Consider the following 24276-nt stretch of genomic DNA (forward strand, 5'->3'; position numbering starts at 1 on the left):
GGCGTGTGTGCGCTCGTGTCAGCCTGCCCCTTCCAAGAAATGCCCAGTGTGCTGCCCGTGCACAATCAGAGCCCAGTCGGCACGAGTCCGGGGTGGGAGGAGGCGCCGCTGCTGGAGGCGATGGGGAGAGCGAGACAGACATGTCAGCGGCACTGCGGATGGGGCCGGGGGCCGCACTCGCTGGCGAGTTAAGTGGGGCTGGCGCTTCTGCGTGTGTGTGAGTGTGTGTTGCCGTGTGGTGCTTCTCCTCCCTCCCTTCCTTCCTTCCCACTTCCCTCCTTCGCTCCCTCCCTGCCTCTCTCCTCTCCCATTCAGGTTGGCTTTCCCACCTCTCATCCATGCCTGTCCCAGGAATGGTATAGCCAGACCTTTTCTGAATTATTTATAGACCGGTACCAGCTGTTTTCAATTCCTCTCGTGTGCACTCTGTGGGAAATGCGGGGTTTCCTCCCCCACTTTCCTTCAAACGAATTGGCATCTTTTTCGGAATGCATTTTTCTCACCCCCCGGGGAACACTCCAAACCAACCCTGACCGCCTCTTTCTCCCCCTTAGGAAGGGGACGCTTTGGGAATGACCATGCTCCACGGAGGGACGGATCCGGCCCCCAGCTTCTCCACACAGAGCCTCCTCCGCTAAAGCTCCCCAAACCGAAAACCATAATTGCCAGAAGAATCATTCAAAATCTATTCCAGCCACTAACCTCACATGCACACGGAATAATTACTCTGGATTCTGCATTGTGAGCTGCTCTCCGTACCCTGAATTACCTTTGAATGAAATCTTTTTTCTTTGAATTTGCATCTCTCCAAGACACAAGATTAAAACAAAATTTACGCTAAATTGGATTTTGAATGATCTTCCGTTCATTTATCCTTCGTCTTTCTTATGTGGATATGCAAGCGAGAAGAAGGGACTGGACATTCCCAACATGCTCACTCCCTTAATCTGTCCGTCTAGAGGTTTGGCTTCTACACACCAAGGTAGGGCAGATTCTATTTTATTTTTTCCTCACCTGGGGGAGGGATTCCTTGTTTCATCTATCTCTTCTAGTCCCTCAAATGGATCATTGGAAGAAAGGTCGCAAGATATTAAAATAATGCTGCTTTGGGGCGGGGGCGAAAGGCTTATTACAAAGAGGGGAAATCTCCCGTGTTATTTCTTTTCTCTCTCTCATCAAACAGGTTTTGGGTTTTGGGGTGCAATGGGGGGGTGGGTGCACATAGACACGGAAGATGTTAGATGGCACGAAGGATAGATATATATGCAGACACAGCCAGCCAGGAGACCTGTGTGATTTTTGAGTTAAATAGCATTTTATTCCTCCAGAGCTAAAGCTCTGATTTTTATGGGAATCTAGAAATCTTCCCCCCGCCCCAGGCTGGCTTTTCCCTCTTGTCACCTTCATGCCTCTCTGCCTGTTTTCTGTCTTTACCTTCCTAGGCATCCTTTCTATGCCCTTTAAAAAAAATCCAAATGATGATTGAGGTTACTGTGGTTGTTGCCTTGAAATCCACTTGCTGTCTAAAGGGTTGACACTGGGCCCAGAGGTCCCGGGAGGCCTATTGCAGAGGTTTAGATCCAGGTGGGGAATCAAGCTGGTCTAAGAACACCTGGAATTGAAGGATACTGCACATTGAGGGGACTTAAATCTTAAGCTCAGAAAGAAGGAATTCTGTCAATATTCTGCTTTTAATTTGTATTTTTTCCCTGTGCTATTATTTTTGAGCTGTAAATTCCTCCTTCTGTCTACACATCTATTTATACCCACATATCCTCCAAGCAAACTGTTACTTCCACACTCTTGCAAAATGGCTATCTTGCAGAGTTCTAAAATGCTGTGCATGTGGAAGGGGTGCAGAATTCGACACGTGAGTCTTTGTGTTAAACAAAGAGATGTGCTGTTTGCATGTGTTAATCTTGTACCTTTAAAAATGGAATTCATACTTTAATTTTTTCCTTTTCATCAGTTTTTACAATATGTGAAATGTGGTCAGGCAGTGTTTTAATGTACTTGAAAAGAGAAATAACAGGAGAAATGAATAAGACTTAGCTAATGACTCTTCAGCCAGTCACTCATGCAATCCAAGACAACTCCTGAGAAAATCAGATCATCCACGGGCTGGAGGGCCATGATGGTGAGTGGGCTGCCCCTCTCCTTGCTCCACTGAGCATACATCCCCGAACTCTGAAGGTGTGCAAATGCAGGAATCAGGCGGGGATAAAGATTTTCAAGAATATGTAGCAGAATCTTTAGCATCAATAGTCTTTCTAAAAGTAATCCCCCCATTGTTTTCTGACTCTTAAAATAACAATTCTTTGGGATAATCCAAAATACTAAAGGGATATGGGGGAAGTGGTGGAGGGTCCTTGTGACAATGTGACAGTAGGACAGTTCTTCATTGTCTAGGAAGGATAGATGTCATCCAAAGTCACTATCCTTCTCCCCCAAGGTTTCATTCTTTTGAGCTTTTATTGCTGAAATGCTAATGTGTAACCATGGTGTAATGGGAGTGCGAGGGTGGGGATTCCACTTTGAACCATATTCTCACCATGTCTAATGTAGCTGAGGTGATCTGGTGTGTGCTCACCTTAGAGACATCTAAGCTGGTTCCTCATCTGTTTCTACTCCTTCAAGTAGGAGGATGGACCCTTAATTTTACTTCAAAATAGAACAGAGGTATAGGTGAGAAAGGCAGCTCCATGTGCAGTGATTTCATATGTAAGATGGACAAGGAGAGGAAATTGATAAGGCACACGACCTTTGTGCATCCCTGGTGCCTACAACACCAGTGCTCTATACCTGCAGGTCCTTCAGAATATTTGTTGTTGATGAGGCTGACAAGGAGACCTTTTGACAATGTCTCAACCACCTCATTCATCTTGATGCCAATGGGATTAAGCCAGGTTCCAGGCTGTCATTAGCTGATCCTAAGACTAGGCAAAGGAGGAGAGGTTAAAAGCGGAAAGCGGAAGAAGAGAAGGGAAAGTGAGTGGGGAAGCTATAAAGGAAAAGGAGTGGTAGTCCGAAGGAAAGGGCTTGTTAGCATTCAAAGAAGAGTTGCCACAGGTGGCTCGTACCTTTTGGACATCCAAAGAGACTCTGCTGAGAAGGCAGGTGTTCCCCATCCTCACCAGCAGTCTCCGTGAGGCTGTGACTCAGTGGTGTTCGGGGCCATCTCAAGGCCATTGTTCTCTCCCCCTTTTTCAGCACAAAGAGCTGACTGGGTTCTATTTTGTCTTTTCTCCTTCTGCCAACCCCCCTCACAGTGTAGGTTACATGGGAGAGAAATGTGGCTGCTGGTGGAAGGAAGAGCAAATTTCATTTCAATTGAGGAGTCTCCATGATGTGCAATTAAGAAAAACATTTGGGAAATAAAGACTTCCCAGAAAAACATGGTTAAGGATGTCAGACTGGTGATTTCAAGGGAAGCAGAACCATGTGGTATCTTCTATGTCTGTGTTTCAGGTGTGGTAAATCATGGTGGATCTGTGAGCAGAGAATGATATGGCAGTCTAGAGATAGATGTTAACATCTGAGGAGAGAAGCAGGGGGTGCTACTGGATTGCCTCATCTTTCTCTCCCATTGGTTCCATCCCTAGGAATCCTGTTTGAAGAGCCTTGCTTTGCTACTGTATGTATGTAATTTTTGTCAGAGGTGTATGTAGGCAGAAAGAATATATAAGGAGGCAAAAATGACAGGAACGGAGGGGGAAGAGAAAAATCCCTCTGTTCACTACTTTGCACACCAAGTGCTTTTCTTTGAGGCTGATTGAGAAGAGCGACTTCCTCTGGAGAAGGAATGAACAGCAGGAACCTCGATTTTGTGTTTCTGCTTTACCTCCAGAAAGACGGCTTCAGACACTTGACCGTCTTCCTTGACCTTCATATACATGCACCCAGCCTTGAGTGGGGAGAACACAGTGGGCATCTGGGAGGTAGACACATGGCCTGAAATTGGCTGATGGAATGAGTGGTGTTTGATAAGAAGAAATAGAACTGGTCTGATCCAGTCGTTGGCCACATGCTGCCTTGTAAAACGCTCTTCCAGTTCCTCCATGAATATAACAAACCCAAGGGGCAGGATTTTTCTTTTCTATTTCCTTGTTTGAGAATCTGAAAATGAAGGTAACATAGCCATTGCTATAAACAGGTTAAAGCACCAATTTCGATAATGTTTATGAACTTGAAACATAAAAGAAGGCAGGAGAAAAGACAGCCAAAAATCAGTGTCTAGAAACCAGAGAAGAGAAAGAAGCCAGGTTGAACTCATCGTTCTAAAGGTGGGAAGACTTGTTCTGAATGATAGCCTCCTCTCTTTAATAATGGAGACCTAGGCTGACAGAGCACTCATCTCGTTTATCTTGTTGGGGTCAGGAGCGGATGAGCTGGAAAAATTAAGCTCCTCCCTTTCCTCAGCACCATTCTACTCCATCCTTAGGAATGCTAGAAATTTCTTCCTTTCAGTATACTACATTTGCATTCTCTGCTACTGTGCATATGATAGGATACTCATATTGTCTCTCTCTGTAAATAAATATAGATCAAAAGAGCTCCTGGCCTAATGAATAGTTCACATTTATTAAAGTGCATCTCCTCTTTGCAACCACAAGAGGAAATCTCCAGGGAGAGCAGATTAGCTGTGGAATTGATATTATCTTCCAGAAGACGGCCGAAGCTGGAAGAACAGAATGTAGTTAGGATGAGGGAGAAGACATAACTCAGATTACGTGAGTTTCTGAGGTTCGCCTGTGACTGTTAATGGTATGCGTGTGGCCATTACATAAAATGCATCATGTAGTGAACATTATAGCATTGTGAACCCAGAGATATGTGCTCAGGAACCTTTGGTTGTTTTCTTGACGTTCTCCATCCACTTTATTTGTGACCTGCCATTTTCTAGCACTTTCAGTTGAAGTTGGCAGAGAAGGGACCTAGTGCGTATGTTGTCTTCTTGTTGAAGCTCCCCATGACTGCCACCAGCAGTGTGATTGCTTTGCTTCCTGTGAGTCTTAATATACTTTATCCTAATTTTGTTTAGATGTCCTGTTCCAGAGAAGTTTCTGAGGTCCTCAAGGGCAGGGAAAGATGTGTTATTCATCTTGGAATTGTGTATTAGCATAGTGACTGGCACATAATAGATACTCAAAAATATTAAAAGAATGAATGGAAAGAAGAAGTGAAATATTAATTAGGCAATGATGCCATTTGTTGTTTGTTCTGGTGGGTATAGGAAAGGTTGAAGTCATGCTGTTAGATGAGTTCAAGAATATCAGAGCTCTGTGACACTTTAGAAAGCATCTACTCTGACCTTCCCATTAACAAAGATGAATAAACTGAGATCCAGGTATGTTAAGTGATTTGCCTAAGCTTGTGTAGCTCTCTAGTGTCAATACTTTGTTCACCACACCACCAAGTAGCGTGATATATAGAAGTTATCTGTGGATCCCTAATATCTACGCCAGTGCTTCTCAAACTTTATATCAGAATCATCTAGGGATCATGTTAAAGTGCATATTCTGATTCAATAGACCTGGGTTGGGGCCCAACATTCTGCATTTTTTCACAAGCTCCCAGGTGATGCCAAGTTGCCAAACCTTGCATCACAGGTCTACATTATCTGTACATCACTGACCTACATTACAGGTCTACATGCACCTACTTATAGACCATGGTTAACACGGGCAGTTTTATACGTATTCTACTTTTGGACATTCCAGCACTTCTGCTTTTTTTTTTTTTTTTTTTAAATCAGAAAGGAGCCTGGATATTTAAGTTCACCCATCTTCTCTCTTTTTCACTCTTCCACCCACACACATCTTTTGCCTCTTCTCTTTTCTTCCTCTGTGCTGTCTTATGCTGGTCCTTCTCAGAATTGAGTATTCTCTTTCTTATTTCTCTTTTGTTTGTCCTCGTGCTTTTTAACTTATATCTTTATTTATGTCTCTTATCTTTCACACTAACCTCTTCTTTTAACTTCATTTATTTTTATGTCTTTTGCTCTGCTCAATTATTCAACAAACATTTGTTAAGAACCAATATTTGTCAAAAATTGTGTTATGAAAAGGAATTGACTCTGTACCTTCCAGTAGCTCATGATCTATTGGGGTAGACGTGTCAGGAGATAATCAGATACTTAGGTGAGATCTATAAGGGAGGGTAGACTGGGAAAGTGAGGAGGCTTTCATGGTGGGGTTGACATTTAAATTATGTCTTGATGAATAAACAGGAGTTTTGTAGAGAAAGAGAGGAAGGCCATTTTAGGGGAATGGCGTGCAGATGGAGAGGAAAGTTGGTGTGAAAGGGCAGGCCTCTTGCTCTTTCTTGCATCTCTGACTCAGGAAGAAGAGCAACGCAGGAATGTGCTAGTTCTTTGATTAGGAGTTTCAGGTTTCAAGTGACAAGACCGGTGAACAAAGCCAGGGTCTTCTTAAAACGAGAAGGAAGGGGCTCCAATTTCTGCCTTAGTGATTCTACAGATAATGAATGCTAGTCCTGATTATTAGACTTGCATCTAGAATGACACAGTTTTCATCTTAGACCACTGAACTGCAGCTAACTTTGTTGGTGGCCATAACAAAAGAAGGGACAGCTGTTAGGTAGTTTGTGTCCAAGGAGAAAACTGTATCTTGGCCCATGCCAAGCTACTCAGAATGAAGGACAGTCCAGCCCATGTGTTTCTAGAGTAGGGAGGTAGAAAGCTGCCATGCCCTTCAGACTCCAACTACTTTCTGTAATGGCTGAGGTGAGTGATGGAGAAGAGAGCTTCAGTTATTCCCAGGGGATTCACAAAAATGCCTTTGAGAGCCTTTTTAGAGTGGCCTGATATTCTAGAAGTTTTTACTTCTGGGGATGTTCATATGCAGAGGTGACAGGGAGACGTCTTCAGTCACCATGATTGAACTGTAGCCCTGGTGCCTGAGGGAAGATGGGTTTGAAATGGACGTTTCCCTAAATTTTATTTGTATCTTTTTCTGCTCCCATCTTTCTATTCTTTAGCTACACTTTCATCACTGCTCCATACACCATGGTTTGTATTCATTTCCTTTAGCAAAAAGAACCTAAGCCCAGCCTGAAGACATTTCAAGATCCATTTTAAGAGATTCCTCTGGGTCTGAAGATATGTGACTGAGTCAATACCCACTACTGGGTGATGTAAGGGGCATGCATTCCAAGGTGACTTGAGGGCCAGGGCAGTGGAGACACAGTGATGAAGCTGTGCCCAAAAGCCGTAGGAGAGAGGAGAGGAGAAGAAGCAAAGCCAGCCCTCTGGGAATGGCAGACCTGGAAGGAGCTAGAAGACACAGGCTTTGACCCTTCTTAGAGCCCAGTTTGATGGGGAGGGAAAAGTCTTTAGTACAGCACTTCCTGGGTCACAATTTAAGGTTTTGATTAATTAACCCTCTAGCTTGCTCACTCAACTCACAAAAGCCAAACCATGCCATCCGCAAGGCATCTTCTATGTATTCGCTCACTGCCTCACTCGGACGGTGAATATCTTTCTTTAGAAGGAAATGTCAGGCTTAAAGTTCTCATTAATCTTTATATAGACCCTCTCAGGGCTTCAACTGGTAAGAATTTCTTAGGAAATCAGATCTTGTTTCTTTTTGAGAGGGGGAATTTACAAACAATGACTAAATAAAAGGACTGCATTTTGGGGAGAGGAGAAGCGGGTCTTAGAAGAAACCTGAAGCCTAGGTGACGCCTTTCATTCTTTCTCCCATAGCAAACTACTCTGTGAAAATGGCCAGACATTTTGAAGAAATCTCTTTCCTTCTGTGGGCTATAGTCTGGTCACACAGATACCACAGCAGATTGTGTCTACAGGTTGTGTATTCCACGTGCAGCCAAATATACACACACACACACACACACACACACACACACACACACACACACACCACATGTATCCCCACACACTAGACTTGTGTATGTATGGACATGTTTGCACTGTGACTTACTTAACAAATACAGTAGCCAAAATAATCTTAAATGCATTAAATGTATTTGTGTAAGTTAGGTACAATAATGCATGTGGTGTGTGTATAGTGTGGGATAACAGAGCAGTAATGCTGACAGTCACCTTGGATTACTTGTCCTCCTCCACCACCACCATTTTAAAACTGTGAAAATAGTCCTAAGGTTAGCCACATGGTCTAAAACCACAGAGCCATGTCCACTGAACCTCATTTTAGTGCTTTCCCCTCCACTGCACTGCCCTGCCCCACAAGACACCTTGAAAGGCACGTCCCTTAAGTTAGCCAGTGGAGTGCATTTGTTCATCCACCTATTTTCAGAGCCCAGAGAACTCCATTTCTATATAATGGGTCTTGAAAAATGTTAGGCTTTTCCAGGCTATCCAGGAGCTGTCTCTGATAATGAAAGAGGTAGTGGTCTTAGGAGTCAGAAGCTTATATTTAGTTCTGCTTGAGCTACTTACTTTGCAACCATGTGCAAGTCATTGACTCTGGGATTCAATTTTGTCATTTCTATAACAGTGACAATAGTCTAAAGCAGTGATTCTTAACCTCACTTTAATGACAATCATTCACAGAGCTTAAGGAAAAACAAATACAAAAAAAATGAAACAACAAGAAATCCAACGATTTCCATGTTGATGTCTTACCCCAAATAGTTAAATTCAAGTCTCTCAGGGAGAAATCCAGGCAGTGGTCATTTAAAACACTTCCCCAAGATAATCTAATGTGCAACCATATTTGATAACGACTGGGCAAGATGACCGACCAGGCGCCTTAGCTCTAAACATTACCTTATCCTAGCATTTTAACATGTAGTGTAAGACCCTGTCACTATTCAAGTGTTGTCTGACTAGTAGAGAGTGCCTGGGCCAGAGGTTAAAAAAAAAAAAAACGGTGGTTGGGACATGAAGACATTTACTTTACAGAGTGCTACAAGGGATGGAACTGGTGGCTGAATTAAGGGCAGCTCTCCCAACACTGACAGTGGCCTGGTGCTAAAAGTTAGAAAACTCAGGGAGAATGTTTCCTCTGACACCCTTGAAACAGGTGTGGCTGCAAAATAGGACAAGTGGCCCTGGGTTCTGCAAACATCTTCTGTTCCACTTAGTCTTTATTGAGGGTGCCCCATTTCTTGTTTAGGAGAGAAAGCCTCATTTTACTCCTTTGTAACACTGTAAATGTAGGAAAACTATTAATAAATGGGGCTGGATAAGTAGACTCTGATTGACTGGTGAGGGGTGTGAATAGTGCAATTATCTTAGTGCTGGTTGGAATTCACTAGCTCTGTTACCCTCCTTCTCAGTGCCCAAAGTAGGATATTAAAGGCACAAAGAGGAGGAAGAGGGTAGGAGGCATTAAGATGTCATTCTTCTTTGACTATAACTTTAATCACTGACTATTAGACTGACTGGGTTAATAGTTTTCTCATATCCTTTCTTTTTGGCTTTCTCCCTTCCCTGTTTTAAAATAAATGTGAACCTAAATGTACAGAGGCAAGAAAAAAACCCCTGAATTTATGGATCTGTGTTTCTTCATAAAGACAAATTACAAAAGTGTAAAAACACTAGTTCTTTTTTTGGACAACTACTAATAGCCATTGATGATAAGAGAGAAAGGTTATGAGTGTGGCTTGGACTTTCAGTGGTGTCTGGTGGGCTATGCAGTGGTGTGAAGAGAAAACCAAGAAGTACACTCATTGATCTGAACTTCCGAAAATCTCTTGGTTGGCCCTATGTAGACAAAACATCCAAATCATGGAGATACTGCAGGCTTTTACCCTTGGACTTGTTACCACACAGATCAGTTTTATCCATGAGTTCTGGGGAGCCACAGTTGATATCTTCAGGGTTTGTGGCTCTTTTCTTATCACTTTGTTAGAGACTCTAGGATTGTTTCTGAGCTTGAGGGGGAATGGAGAAAATTTCGGTTTTTATCTGATTTTGTTTTTTTTTTTACATCTGTATTCTGATTTTTCCTTCCACTCACATAGGAAGAAGGACTGCAGAAGAAATTCTACACTGGTCAGATATAGGCGTTCAGATTTGGAAGCTCTTTCTTAGGAAGGAGAACATTGACATTTTGGATTTTTAAAGAAAGAAATACTGGATTTTTTTTTTTTTTGAGCCTGCTCTTTTGTTTCAAAGAGCTTGACTTTGTTAAAAAAATAATTGAATCTGATTAATTTTTGTGTCCACATGAGGACAAGATTAGTGCTTTTTGTCATTTTATGTCCTTAGTGCTTAGCAGAGTGCTGTCTACACATGGTCAGTGTTCAGAAAATTCTGGTTTTGGGTTAAGATGATGATGAAAATGAATGTGCATTGAGGATAAAGTTGACATGTTTACATTTTTTATGTTTCTATTTCTTTGTCACCCAAGCTTTGGGTGAGATTTACTAGAGTTGAACAGATGAAAGTTTCCTTAGTGCCAGCTTAAGGCTTATGGAGTGAAAATATACTCATTCCTCAGTGCCTCACTTCTTTGTCTGAGCTTCCTTTCACATTTGTTCCATATTTCTTCAAAAAACTCTCTCATCGCTAATTATGCTATTCCCCCTCCTTTCAAATTCCATGTAAATATGGTTCATTCCTTAAGGTTCATTTCAAGAGCATTCTCCACCATAAAGCCCTGCTTCATCTCTCCAACTGGAAACAGACTCTCCCAAGTTGTTTGTTCACACACTCCTTTTCTTGTCCATCTGTTTGTAGCACTCTTCTTATGCTGGCTTTGAGGACAAATCCCTGGAGCGCTCTTTCATCTAGTATCCTCTGGGCACTGTCACTTTGCTGGGCTTTCTGGAATAAATGGGATCATGATTGCTCACCTTCTCAACCTCTCCTTTTTGTTATGTACCCATTTACAAAGATGCTTTGATTTTGACATGAAAGTCAAGGTTGGCACTGAAACTCATAAATGATATTTCAATAACCATAGTAGGCAACCTACTTTGTTGATGAATCTGCATTTACACAACTGTGACAGAGATTAGAAAAATGAGCTAAAAGGTCTTAGAATTAGATAATCAGAATTTGTAGACCATTTTGATGGTAAGTGGTAGAGTAAAATTGCTAAGAATTATTGCTGTCAGTCCAAATATAATAGTTATCTCACTGTTGAGTTGCTTGAGTTTCCTCACCTTTACTTGAGGAAACTTTCTGTTGAAATTGGGCTGAGTTGGCAATAGATATTTGTGGTGAGCCCATTATATTCTAGGCTATGTTAACATATGTTATCTCATTTAATCCTCACCACAAGGCTGACAGTATTATTTCTGTTTCTCAGATGAACAGAGTGAGGATTAGAGAGCTCAAGGTTACACAACTGTGAGCAGCAAGCCAGGATTCCAACTTACATCTTCTGATTCTGACCTCTGGGTCTTTGAATTATATACAGCTGCCTCCATGGAAAGAAAAATGATAAAGGTTATCTGGCATGTAGAGGAACTCATAAACATGTAATTTGAAACTTCAGCTAAAGTGACTTTTTTCTAGATCCCTTTTTCTTTGGGCTTTGCTCTTGGTAAAAGGCAAAATTGTTTTAAAATGAACAAATGGATCCCTAAAAAATAGCCAGTTTCTGGACTTAATTTAATTCAGTGAGAATGAAGAGTAAGGAAGGCAAATCACTGGCCATGAGCATCTCCTTGGTTTCACACATGGCTAAGACTTGGGCATCGTCTCCCTAGTCTACTCCTACTATTTCAGAAGGATATAGAGTCTTCCCAACTTGAAGACTCTTGCTTCTCTAAGAGAGAACAATCCACTTCTCACTGCTCATTTTGGACATTTTGAAGATTACCAATTTTCTCGTATCTTTGTAAACTACTTCTTTGAATGGAGACTAATGTTTAGTGCAAGCGAATGCAAATCAGAGATAATGCTCAGTTGTTGGGTTTATTATTAATAGGAATGATCATTATTGCTAAAAAAGGGACATTCCAGAAAGAATATGAGGGAGCTAGTTTTATTTCAAATATCTGTATCACCTATTGACTTAGAGGGAAGTTTTATATAAAATAAACTTATAACACAAAAGTTAAATTCTCTATGCTTTTATTTTTCAATTACGAAAGAGGATTTCTGTTGGTGTCACATAGAGTTCTTGTACCTTAGCCTTACTGCATGCATAGTTTAAAATGAGTTTTCAGTAATTTGGAGCCAGGTGGAATTGAGGAAGGAGCACTGGCTAGATACCTGGCAAGCAGGTCCTATCTCAGCCCCCTCGCTGGCCGTTGCTGTGTGACTGAGGCAAGTTATGCTACCTCACTGAACCTGCTTCTTCATTCATAAGACAAGGTCTTTAGGGGAAACGGTTATTGTATTATGGATCAAATGAGGACATATAAAGCATTCTCTCAAATCATAAGCTTCACATATAGGCCTGCAATATGCAGTAATAATTAATAACTCCATCCTGCTGCAAAGAACTGGTTTTCAATGTATTAGATGGCCTTCAGTGTGGTGGTTACATCCCCAGTGGACAGGAGAATAGAAAATATTTAGTGGAGAAGACAGGCAGTGAGTGAAATGAACGCAGAGTGGCACCGGAGCATTGTGACCTGTGGTTTTTAATCTTTGGTCTGTGTCTCCTTTCCAGGTTCTCTTTCCCAGCATTTATCGAGAAAACTAAATAAATACTTGTCAGAAAGGAGAGTAAGACTAATCTTTCAAGCTTTATGTATGGAACTTTTTTTCCAAGCGTATCTTTTATCTTTACATGATCCAAGAAGAGTAGAGATGGAGATGGTGACACAAGCCGAGGAAAAGGATGCTGTGAAAAGCTATTACACTCCAGCCCTTTGCTCACGTCTTTTGCTGTCTGCAGTGCCCTCCCCAACTTAGTTTGGGTCTAATCCGCCTCTAAGGTTTGTCTCAGGGATTTTCTGCTCCGGGTCTTCCTGGTCTTTAGAGGCAGGAACCACTGCCCCCCTTCTCATGCCCATAGCCCCCACCATGGTGTGAAGGGACTGCTGTTATGTCTCTATCCTGTCCACCCTATGACGTGAATTTCTCAAGGGCAGAAACAGCATCCACTCTTGTGTCTCCATGTGTGCATAACCAAGTGCTGGTATGGTGTAGACATTTAATAAATGGTTGTTACCTTGTTGGGAGCACCCACTCTGTGTTTAGTGCTTTACATACATTAGCTAATTTACCCCTTCCATCCGCCCTAAAAAATAGATACAATTATTTCACATTTGAGGTTACCAAGACAAAGACATTAAAAACTTGTTTAGCTTAAATGGCACAGGCAGGATTTGAACCCAGCATTTTGACTTGAGCTCACACTCTTAAGCTTTTTGTTTTACAGCTCTGTAGTAAATGTTCATGGTTGACTTGATGGTCAAAGACTTAGAAGAAACATATTGTGTGTCTGGTACCCTAATGAGGATAGTGGAGAAAGAGAAGAGGGTGTGTAGCAGAATCTGAAGGTTGGTTAGGACCTAGATTTGTAGGAACATTTGTGGACTTTGTCCTTCTGATGTGCCCATTAGCTATAGGACACACTCAGGGCAGTCTTCCAGAAATGCATAGGAATATAATTAACGTAATTATTGTTGGGTTATGCAGAGAGTGAAGTGGGTTGTACTTTCAGCACTTGTATTTCTCAGCTTCTTGCTGTCATCTTTGAGTTTAAGTTTTCTGACTGCCACCTTCTCCATTCTGACTGCTGTATAACACGACGGCAGGTGAAGAAAACAGGGCTTAAGAGCAAGAACCTCAGGAGCCAGACCTCCAGGGGTTATGTTCTGACCCTTATTCGCTTATTGAGCAAATGTCTCCATTTATTCTTTACTGCCAGATTTCTTATTCATAAAATGAGGTATTAAACATTCTGGCTTTTTTGAAAATTAAGTGAGTTATTTCACTTAGACTAGTACTTGTTACAGAGTAGCCATTCTGAAGTATTAATTACCCCTTGCCTCCAACTAACTGGGTTTCTAATCAGAACCAGTTTGGGTGGTGAGGTATAGTGCTTAGTTGTCCCATTTATGAACCCTGCTATCATTTCTGAATTAAAACCTTCCAGATCAAGACTAGCATTGACTTCTTTGAGTATCTCATTAAATCATACCTGGCAAGAGAAGAAATTTTGGAGAAGAGGTGACATTTCTAGAATATCAAGAGAACATGAATTCTTAGTACAAAAGATGCAGGAGATATGTATAAGAACCAATTAATTGAAGATTCAAAGGTTGAAGTGAGCCTTGGGTGAAGTCACCATGAACTGACCAAACATTGGATAAAATAAAAAGCTGTAAGGAAAAGTAAAACAAACAAAATTTGAGAAAGAAAAGGAAAGTGTTCAACAAAAGAAGGCAACGGAGGCAAAACCAAATTAGATTGGATATAATAATAGCAGTCACACTTCTGGAGTGCTTTATAGTTTAATCAAGGAATTTCACATATATTTTCTTCACTATACATTATTTGATCATCCCAAGAATCCACCAGGAGGAATTCTGGGAATGAACTATTATCTGCATTTTAAAGTGAGGAAATTGAATTACAAAGTGCTCTAATGATTGCCCAGAATTATCTGGTCAAAGCTTAGAGGAAGCCTTTTTGGATAAACAAAGAGCATACTTTAAAAAGAAGATCACTTCAGTGGACAGGTAGGCATATTCAGATACAGTAAAGGCTGTGAAATCAGCAAAGGTATATTATGCAAATTACATGAAGGCTTAGGAGCAAGGAAATTATTAGCATTTTATATCCCTGTCTTTTTCTTTACTTCCCCAAATTTCCACAATAAAGCATATCATTTTTATATTCAGAAAAGATGATTAGGAAATAAAAATAAAGCTTTAATTATATCAGGAATTAAAGGTAAAGCAGTAAAGCCATCTCCATAAGAGAAAGATGGGGATCTTTAATTTCTTAGAAATATAATTGAAAACTGGTTACTAACTAACATACTTGTGTGTGTGTGTGTGTGTGTGTGTGTGTGTGTGTGTGTGTGTGCATGTGCATAATCTGGATTATAGCATGAGTTAGGGAACACAAAACCAATTTAAAATAGGAGAGGATTTAAAAACATTAATTAAGGAGAATATGGTAAACAACCTCAGGTCTTAATGACAGATTTTAAAATGTCTTTAACAAGAATTGACCACTGCAGGGCCAGAGGCTGCCATTTGGGAAAATCACAGAGGACTGGAAGGATCTCTGAGGGTCAGTTTATAACCTTTTTTTTTTTTTTTTTAAGAGTTGGTAGCTAAAAATTACAAACTCATAAGAACCGTTGAAAAAATATCAAATCTAGCAGTCCGTTACCAACACCTTGAAGAGACCAGGGCCAGGAACTTTCAAAATGTCTTTTTAAAGAACAAATCCTATTAGTTGGGGGGCTCTGTGAGAAATACAGGCTTGGCAGGCTGCAGGAAACTGATCTAAGTAATTAAGAAAAAGTAAGGAAAGTTTTAGATCTGGCTTATGCTGAGATTCTACCTTTTAAATAGGAAAAATGGGATGGATTAAATAGATTGTGCTCAAAATACGGCAATGGCAATGCCTGCCAGCCAGGGCAATGCCACAGAGTCTGCTGTAGTTCTCATCTGGGGGAACTTGGATCCAGCCTCTATTAACATTCTTCACAAGGGTGGGCACAGTGAAGTGCAATGCCTGCTTCTCACGTCTGAACAAAGATGCCTGAGCTCCTGCAGAGGGCTGAGGTGTTCAGCAAGTTGACTTTGCAGCTGTGGTGGTGGGAATAGCGGTTCACAGCCACACTGCCCACCTTGACCCCACAACCTACTTCATCTTTGCCACCTTCCCACTTCTACCCTGACCTCTAGTCCACACATACACATGATCAGAGATTCCCAAAATGTATTCTCTGGATCCTCTTCCCAGAATAATCCACTTTTGTACAAACTCCTCAAATTCCACACAAAGTCTTAGGGGACTTACGATCCTCGAAGCCCATCCATGGATGCCAGGTTAAAAACCTTTGCTCCAGACCATGCATGGAAGGTGGAGACTTTGGAGAGCCGTTTTTCCTTGAGACCCTGACTTCTTTGTTCTTCCAGGATTCACCAGCCTCATGGATTTATTCATAGAATGTTTATGAAGGTTTGTGGCCAAGGGCAGGACCCCTCTGCTGTGGAATAAGGCTTAATGCCTGTCCTCCAAGAGCCAACACAGACCAGGATCTGAGACCTGGGCAAACGTACCTGGAGAAGGAGGCAGAACTGAAGGTGTCTTTAAGCTGGTATAAACCAGGTGATGTAGGAGCACCGGCCATCTGGGTTGGATATGTGTGAGCCAGTGTGGCCACCGGGGGTGGGGAGGCAGGTACTTTAGGAGAGATGAATATAATTCAGAATTAAAGAATACTAGCTTTATTTTTTCTCTACGATGTCAGCCACCTCCCAGTTCACCTTAACAGACTCTGACTCTTGTCTGAGGCCCTGAGAAAAAATTCCAGCCACAGCTTGAGATGAATTCTCCACTGGGACCCTAGAGTGAGGATTTCTCATAAGATCTTCCTACTCTCTCAACAAAGTTGTTATTTGGTGAAAATTCTTTTCTGGATTCCCTCCTCATCCTCCTCCCAGTGGGAGATTTGTCTCTTTTTGCTGCTGGGTGGCCAGCAGTGCCCTTCTAGAACAGCTTAGTCCTAGCAGCCTCCAGATTTCTGGGCTGGTACTGCTGTAGCTTTGACACCAAGGCAAGCCTGGATTTTGAGGACTTGAAGTCTGGAAGTAAAGACCAAAGCTCCATGACCACTCCGCAGAGAGAGGCGGCCCATGAAAGTCAAGAGCCAGCCAGGTCCTTGACGTTACAGGGACTTGAGTTCAGAATGCTGGAATTGCCTTTTACTCCCAAGTGACCTTGGGTAAGGCACTTTGCTTTTTGGCCATCGGCTTTTCCTCATTGGTAAAATGCGGGTTACTTGAAGGTTAGGTGAGGTGAAGTATGTAAAGTGCCTGGAACCCAGCTCGCTACCTCTTGTCCACATCCTATGAGTAATAGTGCCGATTTCTCAGTAGGACAGGAAAAAGAAACAGGGGTGCTCCTTGCTGGCTGGCTTCATCTTCTCCTTCTCCTACATAAACGTCCCCCCCACCTGCTCCTCAGCAATCCTCTGCTACAGCTTTCGTGCAGAGGAGAAGAAATGCGGAGGCTGGGTATGTTCATTTCTGCTGATGAGATGGACAGAGTGAAGTGTAAGAAACCTGGTGCTTAGGGTGATTGTAGGAAATTGGGGGTGTTTTGGAATAAGTCCTGAAATTAGACATGTCTAGGGGAGTGATCCAGAGAGAACCGGGAGCCGGGAGCCTTGAGTTATTAGAGAGAATGGTAGGGGAAAGGAAAGAGGAAAATTAAAAAGAAAAAGAAAGAACGGGCTTTCTCGAAAGGAGAGACAGGAAGAGTGCCAGATCTAGGACGTTAACTTCCATCAAGTTCTCTTCCTCCACTTTGTGTGTTAAGGAGGGAAAAAATAGGGAGGGGGGAGAAAGGAAGCGGAAAGGTGAGGAAAAAGGGTGGAGGAAAAAGTGGAGGATGTGAGCTTTAGGGAGGCCTGTGTTCTCAGCGAGGAGGAGACTGGTGCAGCAGTCCCCAGGGAGGGACCATGCCTACCGCCCCTTCCTCCTTAACTGCCTGGCTGACAACAGAGGCAGCAGCAGTTTTGGCACACTTCTGAGGGACAGTCAGAATGCGACAGCTGCTCTGCCCCCCTGGGAAGTTCTGTCTGGACTCCGGGGAGTTTTTGTGACCTCTTTGTGGAGGTCAGCCAGCCCGCTTGCCTGCCAGCTCCCTGGGCTTACTTGGGTGTTACAGTCACTACGATAATCCAGTGCTCTGCCTGGCGGAGAATTGTTCTGTGTACATCTCTTTGTCTCACTCCTGCCTGTAAATGGTGGCAAACAGACATTTTGGACAGGAGTTAAGCATCGTGAGTTCACGGGGTGTCAAGCATTCAGGGGCAAATATAAATTAATTCTGAATTTTTCCTGGTTCTAGGTTATTTGTGGCATGGTGCCTACTTGCAGCGTAGGAAATTCAGGGTTAATTTTATACAAACCGAATGTAGGTTGCTAAAATCTGAATTGAATAACTGCAGTCTGGTGGAAATATTGGTCTTTGTGAAACCCTTCTGCTTGCCTGGGAGTAGGGATGGTATGTATTTAAGGCACTGGGTCTTGATCTCCCTTTGTATCAGAATCAGAAATGGGAATGGGGTGGGTGTGGAGGCAAGAAGAGCCTCCCTCTGCTCCCGCCTGGTTCCTCGGTGCCGTTGGGCTCAAGCCCAGATGCAGCTGGCGGATGAAGCTGTTGCCAAGTGAGGCCGTGCTCCCTGCCGCTTGCCGTTGTAGAACAGCCCGCTCCGTGCACGTGTGTGCATGTGTGCGTGTGTGTGTGAGTGGTGTGTGTGAGACAGAGAGAGAGAATCTGAGAATCTGAATGAGAAACCATTTCTTTCCAGGGTACAAGGAACTTTAGGGCACGTTCATAAGGACACCGATTCTGATTTCCTACTTGGACATTTCTGTTTGGAATGCCTCCCAGGTAGTTCTCATGTAAAACTAAGTTGGGGAATTGCTCTTCCAGACCCTTCTGCCGCCTCCCCAACACCCGCTCCTTTGTCTCTTCTGTGCCTGAGCCATGCTGGCTGCAAGCCTCCACTCTGAAGGAGGAAGGCAACCTCTGACTTCATGGAACTCCTGGCCATTCTTGTCTGCCATTGCATGGGACTTGATTCTAGAGGACGGGGTAGGTTGATTAAATAAATGCTCTTAACCCTCTAATTTTTAGTGCACAGCTCCTCACGCTGTGGAAATAACTGTTCTTAGATTTTTCATTGTAAGTAGATTTACCCAGATTGCCCAGAGGGAAAGAACTTTGTCTAATTTTAATAAAACAAGTGCTTATTTAGTTGAAATGGTCAACATTTTTGCTTTGTTCCATTTTTCCCATATATCTCAAACTGTACATGAAAGACACTTTTTAATATGTTGGTTTCATGGATTCTTTTACATTTCCATTCCACATCCACCACTTCCTGCAGAATCGCGCCCTCTGTTTCATCCACTTTGCACCCACATCCAGATGTCCAGCCACATTCCTTTCCTATAGCGTCTCTCTCACTCCTTGCCCTAGGACCTGGATTCTTCCCTCCTTGTGACTTCAGACTTTGCTTCCTCCACTGCACTTACATTGCTGATCTTTGTCTCATCAGTGTGGAATCCTTTAATTACTTCCTTCCCCAAAATGTGGAATCCCTGTTGCTTCCCTCCCATCCCTGCCGCTTTCTTTCCTCACACTCTAATTCTACTTCTCCATTACTGACCCACCAACTTGCAGTCACATCTGCTTTTTCTGTTCTGTCTCTCATGCTACCAAGGGCAGATTAAGGAAGTCCTAGAAGTGAACTCACCTAGCCTGCTCAGTCCTTCCTGTAGGAACCTGTCATTACTGAATGATGGGGTGACCAGACTTTACTCATGAGCCCCCAACTCTTAAAACACATTTCTCCGAGCTTCCTCTCCTCCATGGTCCTAGTTTCAGTTGATGATCTTGTCACACTTTGCTGAGAAATCAGTACTCTCTGATGTAAATGCCCATAATTATTATCTTTCCAACATAAACACTCATGTCTATCTTTTGTTTGCTGGACACTTCAGAGGGGCCATTGTTTTGTTCTTCACAGCTGCAACAACTTTTGTCCTGACCGGATCCATCTCTTCATTAGGGACTTTGCTGTCACACTCAATGCTTCCTGCCATTCCTGACGTCAGGAAGTTCTATCTTCCCTGCTTCTTCACTGCTGTTTTCAGTGTGTTCACCCTAAAACCTTTATGGATCCAAAACTAAATTCATTTTCTTCCTCCAGCCCCTCTTCTGAGGCCCCTGTTTCTCAGTTAGTACCAGCATTTTCCCAGTACTTCAAACCTGATGCTTTGGGGGTTTCATGTATCCTTCCAGCACCCTCTCCCTATTCCCCAAAAGGGTCTATGGAATCTGTCTTCAAAGTGCATTCACATAGGATTCCCCTGTCTGTGCAAAGGCAGTCAAGCCTTTTGGTAAAAAACATGGGACCTTGGAGCCAAACTGCCTGAAGTTGCCAGTTTCTAGTGGTGAGAACTTTGAAAAATTATATGGCCTCTGAGTCTTGGTTTCCTTGCTTGGGAATAATGAGGAGTAATAGTACTTCAAAACAGTGTTTTGAGAACTAAATAAATTAATACCAATAAAGGGCTTAGAACAGTGCCTGACACATTGTAATTGTCTAACAAATAAGTGTTATTATTATTACCTCTAATCCATGGCTCTCGATTGGGGGCCATTTTACCTCTCAGGGGACATTTGGCAATATCTGGAGACAGATTTCTTTTTGTTGTTGTTGTTGTTTTTGTTTTGTGAGTTGGAGTCTCACTCTGTCACCCAGACTGGAGTGCAGTGGCCGCTCTCAGCCACCGCAGCCTCGACCTGCTGGGCTCTGGCAATCCTTCCGCCTCAGCCTTCCAAGTAGCTTGATTGATGCATTTGAATTTTTTAAAAGTTTATGAGTTAAAATCATTAAGTCAATGATATTTAGAAACAGAACAGCTGCCTTCTGTGTTCTCAGATTCTAAATTCAGCTACATGTGTTTTGTGATCACAAGATATGGTTACAAATAGCAATAATTGTTGCTCAGGAAAACATTTCCCTGAGGCCAGGCGAGTGGCTGACCTCACACAGCCTGCGGGTTACTGAACCGGGATTGCAGACTTTAACATGAAAAATATATGGATGCCACAGTAGAAAAACGGTTTCAGGAAAAGCAAAGACAAATTCCTTTGTTTAGAGAAAAATATCTAAAGAATTGATGAGAAACTTTAGGCACAAGTGTAAGTATTTATGGCTCCGGAAACTGTTTCTAAAAAACTAATGTATTCATTTCTATAATTATTCATAAGGGTGAAGTCATGCAAATAAGATTTTTATTTACATGGAGCTTGTAAGTATTACAATTATGTTGCACAATATTGTCCGACAAATGTAGATATACTTACATATACTGTGTGTATATGACTGTACCAATATATTACATACAGTACATTACGACTTGGAAATGGGCAGTTTCTACTTAGCTGGATTAAGTATTCAGACAAAAGTATTAGTTTGTTTTAACCCACACATTTTGTGAGAAGTGGTCAGTGTACGACATGTCTGAATTATTTCGGGATACATTTTTACATAAGTAACCTCCAGGAAGTTGCCACATGCATAGGTGATGACTGCAAGAATGGTTCCAAGATGTAGACTCAGGGACCATTTTCTTTCTTTCTTTTTTTTTTTTTTTGAGTTGGAGTCTCACTCTGTCGCCCAGACTGGAGTGCAGTGGCCGCTCCCGGCCACCGCAGCCTCGACCTGCTGGGCTCCGGCGATCCTTCCGCCTCAGCCTTCCGAGTAGCCGGAATTACAGGCATGTGCTACCACGCCCGGCTGATTTTTTGATTTATTGTAGAGATGCGGTCTCGTTGCCCAGGCGGGTCTGGAACCCGCGGGCTCAGGCAATCCACTCACCTCAGCCTCCCAAAGGTGCGGGATTACATTTCATTGTCATGAGGAGGGAGCAGGGGAACTACTGTCATCTAGTGGGTAGAGGCCAGGAATGCTGCTAAACATTCTGTGATGCACAGGACAGTCCCTGAAAACAAAGAATGATCCAGCCAGCCCAAAATGTGTGTGGTGCTGAGACTGGGAAGCTCTGTTCCACTTCCTGTTCCCACACGGTGCCATTTTCTCAAGGCATAATCCAGTGCCACATTCTGTTTTTTCTCAGTCCTCCCTTTATTTTCTCACATGGTTTCAGTTACAAACTGATTTTGATGGTTCTGAAATCTACAGTTCCTGCATCCTGATTGTGTCTCCAGTGGTTGATAGGAAAATCTCTCTGGCACATTCTCCCAATATTTGCAAATGTTGAAGGCAACAAAGAAGGACCCAGAGAGAGACGCAGTGTCCCTCTTCCTTCTCAGTTCATCCAAGTAGCCATCCTTCTCCAGTAATCCTACTGTTGCCCAGGGGCACACGGTCCTGGCACCAGTTACCACTGACTCGCCCCATCCCAAAGCCCCCACTTCAGGTCCACACCAATTTCTGCCGCTCTTCCTCAGCATGGTTTCCTTGGCTCCTCTTTTCCATTTCCATGGCTACTGCTCAGTGCAGGACTCTAGCTGGCTTCCCCCGCCCTGGACCTCGCCTCCTCTCCTCCATCCTCCACACAGCTGCTGGAATTGTCTTCATTAAACACTGTTTTCCTTTGCTCAGGAATCTATAGTGGCTCTCTATTACGGCTTATTAGCAAAAGGAAATTCCCCAGGAAGCCCTAATGGCCTGACCTCCCTCCCCCTTTGGGCTCACCCCGTGGCCGCCTGCCTCTGTGTTACTCCCTCTGTGGTCGCTGGGCATCCACCTGTCTGAACTCCTCTTCTCCCTGTCTCTCTCTACACCTTGGAGTGTTATAATTTCCCTTCCTGGAAAGCCTTTTTCTCTCTTTTTGCCAAACCATGTCTGTCACCTCTTTTAAAATCTGGCTCAGTTTTGAACTCCCCTAGGAAACCTTCCTGAATAACCCACAGATTCTCCTTGTCCTATTACTTAGTATCTCATTTTGGTCTCAAAGTGAGATATTTTTATTTATTAAATTTGATCTGCATTAATTTACACTTGTTGGTGTGTATGAAGAATTCATTAGTGTTTTTAAAGCTTCTCCAAATGTGTAGCTTGGTTTTCCCGCCCTCTTTTATTTGCTAGGGTTTTTTTTTTTTTTTAAGTTAATTCCCATGGCCTAAATAAAATGCTCTGGATATAGTGAGGCTTCAATAAATGATGTCTCTGTAACCGTCTTTTTTTCCCCCTCAAAGACAAGGAGAACTTCAAGGGCATATTTTATAGGTGACTTTAAAATAACCTTCTCTTTTCTTTGTGGCTGTGTTGGTAGTAGGTGAGAAGAAAAGGCAGATGAGAAGAAGGAAGGGGCGGATGAGGAGAAGTAGGAATAAAATCTGGGTTTGCCAAACACAGGCAACAAAAACATTCTGCTAGAGGTTGCTGGCAAGAGTAGAGATGTGGTATGAGAAAAACACACCAGTGCCCTGTCCCGGCATTTGCTAGTGGAAAACTTCCTAGGGATAAAGGGAGATTAAAATACTGTGTATCAAACCGGGCTCGGTGGCTCAGCCTATAATCCCGCACTTTGGGAGGCTGAGGTGAGTGAATTGCCTGAGCCCGTGGGTTTGAGACCCGCCTGGAAACTTGGCGAGACCTCATCTCTACAATAAAAAAAAAAAAAAAAAAAAAATTAGCCAGGCATGGTAGTGTGCATTTGTAGTTCCAGCTACTTGGAAGTCTGAGACGGAAGGATCGCTGGAGCCCAGCAGGTCGAGGCTGCAGTGGCCAGGAGCGGCCACTGCACTCCAGTCTGGGCGATGGAGTGAGACTCCAACTCAAAAATAAATAAATAAATAAATACTGTGTATCCCGAGTGTTATAACAGTAACACCTAGCCTTTGTTTAGCGTTTGGCAGCAAACAGGACAACTTCATATATATTTTAAATATATGACCTCATCTGACATGTGAGATGGAGGATATTACTCCATTATGCAGCTGAGGAAATGAAGGCCAGGAGGGAACAGGTGACTTACCCTTGGGCCTTGGGCATTGGGCCTGTGCTGATGTTTGGACTCAGTTCTTGTGAATTCAGGGCTCTGACTCCTCCGTGTCGAGCCCTGTTGCCTTATCTTATCCTGTAAGATAAGGCTTTTGGGATCACCTGTTTAGTTCAATGCTCTTATTTTATAGATTGTGCTGCCATTATTAGGCCATTATTAGTAAAACTGGACCTAGAATTAATCCTAATTAGTGCTCTTTTCACTTGATCACAAACACTACATTTCATTTTTTAAAAAATTTTTTGATTTTAAATATGTGGGGTACAATTCAGGGTTAGGTATACAAATGTTCATTATGTAGGTACCCTTAACTACATTTCATTTCTAATCCAAGGTGCAAATAGGCCTCTTTCCAAGATGCTTGAAACCAGCGCTGATCAATAAAATTTTCTACCATGATGGAAATGTTCTATATTTTTGTTGTCCAATGCCAATGAGATAGCCACTACCTACATGTACCTAGTGAGACTGGAGAATCAGTGACTCAGCCTGTAATCCCGCGCTTGGGGAGGTCGAGGTGAGTGGATTGCCTGAGCCCGCGGGTTCAAGACCCGCCTGGGCAACTTTGTGAGACCTCATCTCTACAATAAACCAAGAATTAGCCGGGCGTGGTAGCACGCGCCTGTA

At 42.8% G+C, this 24276-nt stretch overlaps 1 protein-coding gene across 1 annotated transcript in view; it reads left to right on the top strand.

Annotated features, from left to right (window-relative positions):
- Positions 1-888: 888 nt before the first annotated feature.
- The window catches only part of LOC103256020 (glutamate receptor ionotropic, NMDA 2B-like), a 169006-nt gene continuing 145618 nt past the window's right edge, over positions 889-24276 (top strand). Inside the window, exon 1 of the mRNA XM_021710264.1 lies at positions 889-982. The gene's annotated coding sequence lies outside the window, so the exon portion shown is untranslated. The remainder of the gene's footprint in view (positions 983-24276) is intronic.

This window comes from Carlito syrichta, unplaced genomic scaffold (assembly GCF_000164805.1).
Source record: "Carlito syrichta isolate Samal-C Ts95f unplaced genomic scaffold, Tarsius_syrichta-2.0.1 Scaffold76471, whole genome shotgun sequence".
Taxonomy (NCBI): Eukaryota; Metazoa; Chordata; class Mammalia; order Primates; family Tarsiidae; genus Carlito; species Carlito syrichta.